The sequence below is a fragment of the Caloenas nicobarica genome, chromosome Z (genome assembly GCF_036013445.1).
Source record: "Caloenas nicobarica isolate bCalNic1 chromosome Z, bCalNic1.hap1, whole genome shotgun sequence".
Classification (NCBI taxonomy): Eukaryota; Metazoa; Chordata; class Aves; order Columbiformes; family Columbidae; genus Caloenas; species Caloenas nicobarica.
The window spans coordinates 64,630,598-64,638,214 of NC_088284.1; positions in this window are offsets into that span (position 1 = coordinate 64,630,598).

Consider the following 7,617-nt stretch of genomic DNA (forward strand, 5'->3'; position numbering starts at 1 on the left):
TGCTTTCAGTTCTTCAGCTGTCCTTAAACATACAGCAAAGTTTAATTTCTTCCCCCAGCCCCTTGCCTCTCTTGATACACAGGATTGCTGAGGAACTGTAACATCATTGTTTTTAACAGAAAAAATAATAGCTGAGCCTTAATGGTAGCATTTAAATGGCATACAGAGCCTTTTGAGTTCACACCTCATTAAGGTGAACAGGAAGGGAAGGGGTGCACATCTTTGTTGTTACTTTTGCCTTACAGCGTTTTCAGCCAAGCTATGTGAACAGACCAGCAGCACATTAACTGACTTTGTAGCAGCTGTATTTTTGTGGCAGATTTGTGGGGGTTTTTTGTCGTTTTTCGGTTGGTTTATGTTTTTGGTTTTTAAGTTTAGAAATTGCAGAACATTGTAAAATGGAGCCAGGGCAGGCCCTTAGAGGACAATTATTTTTGTCTTCTATTTTTTGCAAACCAATCTATCAGAACGAAGTCTCCTTCCTGCTCCAGTTAGGGGGTCTCTTTCCACTAAACTTCACATACCCCACTGTTTCTGAGGTGGGTCTTAGAGCATCCAAATTGACTTGACAGTATATTTATTGCTCTGAACATGAGCATGTTTACCTGAGCTGACCAAACCTATATATGAATGTACACCTGAAGAGCGCACGTGGCCCATACTCCTGTAACACATTCTAACTGTGTTGCAATCACGTAGGTGATCGGATTTGGTCCTAGGATAGGTTTGGCACTAGGATTTCTGAGCATGTTTTCCAAGGCTTTTAGCACTTACCGGCTTGAGAGCATTTTTCAAAATGGTCAGAGGAAGAACTTCTCTGTGCCTACAAACTCCTGTGAAAAAGTAATTTTAGCCTGCTAACCCAGCTTCTCACTTTCATTTCTATTCTTTCCTGTTACATCAGCCTGGACCTGCATCAGCCACTCATGAATGTGGCATTAGCATTCTTGTAGCAGGATGCAGGAGAGATTAGGGAAGGCAGCAAAGGTTATTTTCATGTAAACATCTCACTTTTACACTGGGATCTCCAGGGGAAAAAAAAAAAAAAAAGAAAAAAAAAAAGAGAAGAGCTTATTTCTGCTGATGAGTGCTGATGTGATGGTCTGGCAGACACTTATCTCACGCTGCAGTCACTATGGGCGCTCTGTAGGCACATCAGCATGACAGTCTGTGCAAAAGAAAGCTATCCTCTCAGTGTGTAGTCTTGGGACATTCAGTATTTCTTCATGAAAATGAAATACACATGAGGCTTGACCACAAACTTTTCCTGTCCCCCATCTCCAGGATCTGCCCATGAGGGCAGGCGTTTTTTGTCCAGAGTGGACGATTTTGCCACCTGGTGGCTTTTTCATCCAGACTTGTACAGGTCTGTGCCATGGTGTCAGCAAGAGAGCTGAAGAGCTTATGGTAACAAAGACTTTTGATACGATTTATGATCTTGTTCCTGTTGCTAAGGTGTTTAAAATAATAGCTACGGTTTAAGAGACTGGGCTTCACAAACTGCACTGCAGCCAGTGTTAACACTGTGGATACTGCACTTCACCCATCACAGAGAAAACCTTACTGTGTCAGCCTGAAAGGCAGTGCAGGCTTCTGTCACCCACAAAGTAGAAAGACGACCAGCATGATGCTGTCCCAGAAATGATATTCACTAGTTTGAACAGCAGGGATCTTACACTCTCCCAAAAGTATGGATGTCAGCAAGACGTGTATCATTTTAAGAAACGCCTCTTGCCCTCTTTGTGCTGGTATCGCTGCCGCCAGCAGAAGAGTGTCAGCTGGAGGAGAGTGCTGAAGTGTGAACTCAGCAGGCTAAAGAACAGACAGTCCTCCTTACCAAATCACTTCTGGATAAAAGCGTACCCAGTGTCATTTCTTCTCCTGCCTTCTGCAGTATCCTGCACAATGTCTCCAAGGAAAAGGACCTCTGAGGCTCTCCACCAGTTTTCAAGGCACAGTAGACCTTAGAAAGTATGCTCTCCATCAATGGGGTAGAGTCCAGTAAGCAGGGAAAGAACTGAAGGAAAATGCTGGCTGCACTTATACTTGCATTGCTTCTAATGTGCAAGAGAAAATGTTGTGCTATGGAAATAAAGTGGGACACAGCACACTCCTCCAGCACCCATGGATATGCTTTCCATTGCTTTTTTGACAATCAGGAACCTGAATATGTTAGTCTTCCTGATTACTTCTCTCCTGAATATTCATGTGCCTGGGAATGCCTATGATGATTGTTTAATCAATTTCCTAAACAATTTTTAAAATATTAAAATAAAAATATTACAAAAAGATTTGTTATTTAATATTTTAGAAGCATTACAGGCACTCCAGCTGCTTATAATAACAGTTTTTAAAGATACAGATCTGCTGTTCCGGTAAGTGCTTGTGGTACAATCACACTGGTAGTTGAGAAGGATTTCTGAAGAGTTCTACTTCCCTTTGACCACACACCAGTGTGCTGGGTGGGAACAGCATGAATGGGGAGCAGTACCTACTTCCAGTCCTGCAGTCACTGAAAATCTTGTGCTCCCTGGTGACTGGATTGGCTGTGCAAGAAGGCAGCAAGCAGGAGAGAGCACTCATAAAATATTGGAGGTGGTTATGCTTCAGGAGTGGGAACCCTTGCCTTGGAAACTGTGGTAGTGACCAGCCACTTAGCTCCTTTCTCTCTTCTCCCGTCCTGCGTGCTCTTCCAGTCCTAGTCAGAGAGCTGTATCTCAGCTTTTCTGAAGAGAGATCACTTTACCTTCCTCGTTTTCCATAGTTTGTGTTTGTTTTGTTTTGTTATGTTGTTTTGGTTTGTTTGTTTGTTTTGTAGCCATTGCTCTTCCTCACTTCACTGGCTGAAATGTTCATCCAACTTCTGTCTAGAGTTTATATCTACTTCATGCATCTATGAGCCCTTTTATAGTACTCTGTTGATTGTGCTTTGTTTGTTGACCTCCAGGAAAAACAAAGAGCATATAATTTGTCCTCTATTTAAAGAAACAAAAGAATTGCTCCTTTATATTCTATGACACGGCAAGACCACAGACATTTTTCTTTGTCTCTCTATTTGACCCATGCGTTGTCTGCTAGCAACCAGGTTCCCAGCTCGTTGATGTGTTATGGGAAGGATTTCAGATTAGTTTCTTAACTGACTGAAAAGAGAAGCCAAGGAAAATGGACTGAGGGGTCATTCCAGTATGTTAGTAAGGAGAGATTACTGGTAAGAAGGCAAGTAACTTTCTCAGGTGTAAGAAACTCCACCTTTCACTGCATGAGGCTCTGAGTGAAGAGCAAACCATGGCAGAGAGAGGACTGGTGAGCTACAGGAAGTTTGTTCTGGCCAGGAAGCCTACCAGGCGTTGATATTTTAAACTTTAAATGCTAAAGGCAAATACTAGCATTCTGACTAGGGAAGGGAGGGAATTTAAACAGCCGTTGACAGGAGACTAAGGTGAAGTTTTGCAGAGACTGTCAAATTTATTGTCTCCTTCTCTCTCGGGATGCAAGGTTGTGAATGGACAGCCTCAAGAACAACAAATTCCACAGCCTTGGGTAGAGACTTTTACTACATGCAAACACTGGTCATCTACAGTCTGGACTGGGAGACAATGTTTTAGAAATATCACTCTACACTGCTGTACTGGTGTGAATGTTACAGAGAGCATGGTCTGAAAAAACAAGGAGCCGTGGTGGCCAAACCAAAAGTCACAGTTTTCTTAAAAAAAAAAAATTAGGCGAAAAGCAGATATTTGAGGCAGTCACAGGGACCCTTCAAGCTCACCATAGTCACAGCTGTACAGATGCACAGCAAGGTGTGGTGTTGGCATATTTTGGTGCAATTGCAGTTCTTCACTGGATTTATAATAGCACACCCTGAAATCGCAGCAGGCTTTCTCATCTCTGTCTCTGAACGTGCCTTACTACCAGTGTTGGTTTTCCATGCACCTACCAAAATTAAACTGTAAACCATGATCACATCAGGGAGTAACCAAACCCTTTGATGAGCCTGGTCTTGTCAAGAGCTGGTTAACCTCAGCAGCATGTGCAAGGTGAGACAAGCATGTAAAAATAGAATGAGCTGCATGACAGGAGAGTTAAGATGTGTATAAGCCACAACTGACCACAGGTAATTTGTGTTGCATAGAAGTAAGCCACGAGAAGGAAGAAGAGCGGAACAGTACGGGCCCAAGGATCTGCAGTACAGCACTGAGGAGCTACTAAAACCTGGCGTAAGGGTTTTGGACTTCAGCAGCAGCCACTCCATATAGGGAGCCTCTCAGAGCCCATTTTAAAATGAAACCCATATCCTGTCTGTACCAGCAGCCAGCTGAGTGATCCTGGCTCTCAAGGCCATGTAAGTTCAGAGCAAAAAATTTTATTTGGATGCATTTAAGCTAAAATGTAAGTCCTGCTTCGTACTTTAAACACACGGTGAATTTTCTGAAAGGCTGAGTTTTGTGTTCAGAGAAAGACTTACTGGCATGTTAATAGTTTTTACTAGACACAGGAAATTTGAGTTCCAAAGGCGACATTTTCAGAATGCTTGGAACATATGGAAACAAGGTTATAATGGAACTTCTCTGTAGCTTAATCATACCCTGTAGTTCTTTGAATACTCTGAATACAGAGATACATGCACTCAAGTTAATAGGGTAAGACTATTAATCTTTCTGTTAAACAGCTGAACTGATTAATAAAGTAATGTATTTTGCAGTACAATATGTGCTAACGCAAGCAAGGAATGGAGCAGGACAGCACTTGGCTCTTGAGTAGAGGAAGCAGAGAAAGTCAGAGGAAGATGTGACTGCCAGCAGCAGGAGGTCAACCTAGGCTGAGAGCAGCTCTGCCTGACTAGGATGAGCAAAGGCAAGCTTTGTCACAAGAGCAGTACTGATTGCTAAGGCAAAACCAAAGCAAGCTCCACCTCTTTCTTTATCCTCGCAGCCCCCACTCCCATCATCTCTATCATTAGCCGTCCCAGTCTTCCTTTGGCTTCTTACAGAGCCAAATAAAGGAAAACATATTGGAAGTAGGAGGAGCTGAAGCAGCAGGAGGTATATAAAGGGCATGGGGAAAGCTCTATAAGACCTTACACTGTGTAAAGGAGAGTAATATATGAGCATCTCCAGAGGAGGTGGCAAAATTAACTTACAGCCTCTAAGTAGAAATACTACTGATTTTTCAGTAAAGAATGTATTTTACATAAACGCATATCTTCATGCTCTCTGTATAGAGGTGGAAATGTAGGTTGGTAGATTAGAGGAAAAAACAAAATCAAGCAGTGCTTTCCCATTACAAAGTTATGTGGTGTTTTCTTCTGCACCAGTGAAAGGAGTTCCTTTTTTCCCTAATGGATTTACTTTCCATCCCTAAACCACATCCTGTCATGTCTTCTGTGAAGTTTTGACAGATACAAGTTTTCTGGGAAAGCACGGGTTTCTTTGTTTCTGGTATGCATTGTGTCTACAACTCCCATGGCCTCAATTCAGGAATAAGATTTGCTTAAATATCATTTTCATTACTACTCTATTTTAAAGGCTGAGCTCCAGTAGTGGAATGGACAACATCAGAATTCAGGCTCCACCTGAATCAGCAAAAGCTGCAGTATGTCCTACCACCTCTCCCGGAAGACAGGGTGAAGGCTAAAGCCAGCTCACACCAGCAGGACCCAGAATCATCCGCAAGCCAGTGATGTCTGCACAGAGAGGTCTATACTACCTAAATTACAGTCCAGGGTGGTCCCAAGCTCATCACCAGCAGCCCCCTTGGGGCCTGGGGCAGGTTGCTGCCCACATAGCATGGACCAGGGGGGTGTCCATCCTTTTAGCCTGGGAGGGCCAGGGCCAGCAACAGTGGTGGGGAAGGCCCCATGGCAGCTGGTGCAGGGCTGCACTGCCATGCTGCCTCCTCTAACCCCACAGCTGCGACCCCACAGCAGGGAGGTGGAGGTGTCATGCCTGGAGGGAAGGTGACCCCAGAACAGTGTGGTGGGGCAGACACATGGCATCTGTGGGCTCCTCTCCTTCCCCTGCTGGGAGTGCTCACTTTTTTTCTGTTTGTTTTAATTTTATTGTATTTCCTATGCTGCGGCAGGGAGGCAGAGCCAAAAATAATGTTGCCAAGCTGAAGGGATTGGCACACGCTGCCTGGAGTCTGCAGCAGCAGCAGAGGCTTTAAATAGACGGAACCCTGGCTGCAGGCTGCTCCTCGAGGACTGGCCAGCAAGGGAGGACACCAACTGAGAGTGCAGGATGAGCTGCATTTTGCTGCTGCCGTGCCCACACCTGTGGGGTGCCTTATCCCTATCTGTGTGCAGCTCCTCAGCCACCCTCAATTCCTTGCTCACCCTTTAGGAAGGGGGACAGGCTGAGATGGCTGGCGATGTGACCTATCCCCTGAAAATAACTCTGCAGTTACTAAAAATCTGTCATCAATAAAGTTGTGGTGGCAGGGTGGCAGCACCTGTGCATGTGGGGGAAGCCTCCTCTCCATGTGTTACTCATGTGGAATGGCAAATGTGGTGAGAGCTAGCCCAGGGAGGCATTGTTGGGGGTTGTTCTGCAGCCCCACTGCTGCAAAAACTGCACAGTGCTGTTTTCTCATTAGATGTTTACCACCAGTGAATTTCCCAACATAAAGCTGATACACGATTTCTCCCTCCTCATACTTTCCCCAATCCAAAAACAATCCCTGTGGGCAACTCTCACCACCCTTAAGTAAACAAGAATCTCAAAGCCTGGCAAGCTGAGCCAACCCTTCCTCCTTGGGTGAGAGTGGCATGGAGCAGGGCAACAAGCAAGAACCTCCAGCCCCCTGTTTTGTAGCAGTGCATGGTAAAGCTGCCTTCTGCAACTGTGTGAGATGTAGGAGGGTCCCAAAAAGAGCTCTTCTGATGCCTGCAGCCTGCAAAGCTCTTCAGGGGAGGCATATCTCCCCCTGCCTAGTGCTTGGCGTGCAAAGCAAGCAATAACTCCTGCAAATCTTCAGCGCTGAGCTGCAACGCATTTTTTCCTTCCGATTAACTCCTTCTCTCTCCTCCTGGCTCCTAGACCTTAACTCCCTGAGCCTCCTTTATTTCTGTCTTATAGCAGCCGCCGACTATTTCTCTCTCCCGGAGGGTGAGGGCCTCTCCCTGCTCCCAGCTGCAGAGGGGCAGGGGCAGCCGGTGTGCAGGGGCAGCCCATCCCGAGGGGCGGGAGGCGCTGCGGGCGGCCGCTCCCGGCAGCATCATTCCACACGGTGTTCTGCGGCCTCTCACTGCTTCCACTTGGCACTCTCGCTGCAGAGCAGTTTGGCTTGTCCCTCCTTGAGCTTTCAAAGGCTGGCTGGGCACTGGATGTCACTTTTCTCTGCTTGCCAGCTTCGTTTTCTTACTCCAGATCTGCTTCCTCGCCACAACCCCAAGCTCCCACATAGACGACCTCCAAAAAAATGTGTCGGTTTCTCCCTATTTCATCCAGTGTACGCAGATTTCACCGAATCTTTTGTTATTGCTGTTCTGAGCACAGTACAACTGGGTATTGCTCGGTTCTAAGAAAGGGCACTACTTTCAGTCTGACACCAATTGCTTACCTAGGATGAAGAAAGAAGCAGCTAACATAACATGAATGTTTACTTAGGACACAGGAG